We start from the raw sequence: 2,376 nt of genomic DNA, 5'->3' as shown, positions 1-2,376 counted from the left end.
TAAAGTTTGTGGTTTAAATGTCCGATTTCATTTTGTATACTCACTGATCATAATTCATAACAAAGAATCCACTCGTGACAGAAAAGTTTGTTTACCGAAGCCATTTGCATTCATCAGACATTCATGTGCGCACAAAATGTGACGTCACCTTCATTCGTGGATTACGTAGTTGATTATTGTATCGCTACGTACGAAAGCCCAGTACCGTTAGTGAGTAATATTGTTTTATGAATTCGGATCTGTACCTTCCAGCATTTCTGTGTCGGCTGATAACAGTTCAAAAACATAGTTATTCAACACACAACTCCAAAACGATTTTTTTTCAATAAAGTTATGTACACTATTTACAGGTAAGTTTGTGTCCTCTTTCATTTCCTACTCTTTCGATGGTTTGCATGGCAGATCATGGCAAGGGCAATAAAATGCGTCATGAGTCCGAACGAAGCACGCTCGCTGGACAACAATAATGCTAGTGCACCCAGTGGTTACAGTCATGACACATGCACTGCCCCCTACTGTACGAAAAACAGTGATGTGCATTGGAACAGTTCAGCAGGCTGAACGCGATAAAACACGTAACATGTTTCGTCATCGAATACAGGCGAATCCTCACTGTCACTGCTGTATAATATACTACTCAAAAGAAGTTAAGGAACACCCAATTTGTTCACCTGACTACAGTTAATTTGTCATGGCTGGTGCGTATTGCAACAAACTGCCTTCCATGTGGGGGTGTTCTTTAACTTCTTTTGAGTAGTATATATTAATCGCACCGGATGGTCCCGCTGCTTGCTCGGTGGTACTTTTAGGTTTCCTTTGAGATGGCTTTGCTGATGTATGCGACTTCGCTGGTCGTTTCTTGGTTGGTACTGGCTGTATAGAAGTTGGAACTTTTAACATAGTTTTTAACTTGAATTTCGAACTCTGGTTCAGTAATGGCTTTGCCGCTTACGACCTTGTGGATAGATCTGCGTGGTTTTCTTTGTTTCTTCTGAATGACGGGAAGCTGGTCAACAAAGAATTGGGTTTGGTCAAAGTTAGTGACGAGGTTTTCCTTTTCAACGTTAGGGTTGGAAAGTGGGTAGCTGGTGTAAATCGTCAGTAGCTAGTACTTGCTGCGACTTGTCTTCATCATGTGAAGGGTGGATAAAAGCAGCTGGTTGGAATGCAGATTTATCAATCATATCTGGCGAAAAGGGATAGATTCCAGACTTTCTGAATGCCGACTGCAGGTGACCAAGCAGCAGAATATGCCTGGCAGGCTACCGAGGCGATGTTATATTGGTTGACTATTGTGACATTCGGCATTGTAAATCTTTGTAAACGGAGCGAAACATCCCACGTCCATTAGCTGCAAAATATGACTTGTGTAAGCCGGGAGGACAAACAACACAATATTGTGATCTTTTGCCCAGTCTTTCAGAGACGGGGAAATATTCGACTTGTGGCCATGGTTCAGAAGAAGCAAATTGACGTTGTTGGAGTTGCATATCAAAGGAAATGCCTGTCCAAGTAATCTTTGAATATAACACCATTTGACCATCCCGATTCAGAAACAGTACCGTCATTTCCCGCTGTACAGCCTTCAAGCAATTCACTGCGCATTCTAACATCCGCAAATACAAAGAAAGGTGGAATAAATGTGCCCAGAGCGTTTCCACATCCCAAAAGTGTGATGACCGACGATTTCGTGGGCCACGGATTTTCTTAAGCCAGCATTTTTGATGCGACATGGGACTGGTTGATTCCTTACTCATCTACGTTATAAATGGCTTCTGGTCTTGATTGGAAACCGTATTTGTCAATAATCGAAATACTTGTTGATACATTCCTCTAAAATAGCTTTGGCACGAGGTTTCGTGAGAGACTTGGCACTCTTAACTTTCAGCTCCGGCCATCGCTCCAACAGATCATATAATCACTTCACAGATAATGGATGGGCCAGGTCACGTTTTCCTAACTGACAAGCAAAGTTGGACCCTAATTGGATAACCTCATTCCTGGTATAACCGTATCCGATGGATGCCATGTATGTTACATGGTCAACAAGTCTAGTTAATTGCTCCGCATAAAAAGAATGGAGTTGACTGTGTCAGTACCGAGCTTGCCTTTTATCCCCTCTCTCACTGTTCGTGTACAGAGAAGTTTAATGCCGTTTTATGAACTGCAACTTTATTGTTTTTGACTTCAAAGTAAGCATTAGTCAAAGCTGTAGGCGAGTAACTTTTGTATCCCTGTCGTGAAGGCATCGGTGAACCCTATGAAAATTTAAAAAAGCAATACCAGATGGCCCGAAAATGTTTCCATAGGGTTTTTTTAAGTTTTACAGACTGCAGCACCTCAAGTCACGTGACTTGTGTTAATTGACACCTAGAC

At 41.9% G+C, this 2,376-nt stretch overlaps 1 pseudogene; it reads right to left on the bottom strand.

Moving 5' to 3' along the window:
• Nucleotides 1-340: 340 nt before the first annotated feature.
• Nucleotides 341-1,605, bottom strand: LOC139467487 (uncharacterized; annotated as a pseudogene).
• Nucleotides 1,606-2,376: the final 771 nt, after the last annotated feature.

This window comes from Haliotis cracherodii, unplaced genomic scaffold (assembly GCF_022045235.1).
Source record: "Haliotis cracherodii isolate W230 unplaced genomic scaffold, xgHalCrac1.p SCAF_2, whole genome shotgun sequence".
Taxonomy (NCBI): Eukaryota; Metazoa; Mollusca; class Gastropoda; order Lepetellida; family Haliotidae; genus Haliotis; species Haliotis cracherodii.
The sequence above is the reverse complement of the archived record's forward strand: the minus strand, read 5'-3'. Positions and strand labels throughout refer to the sequence as shown.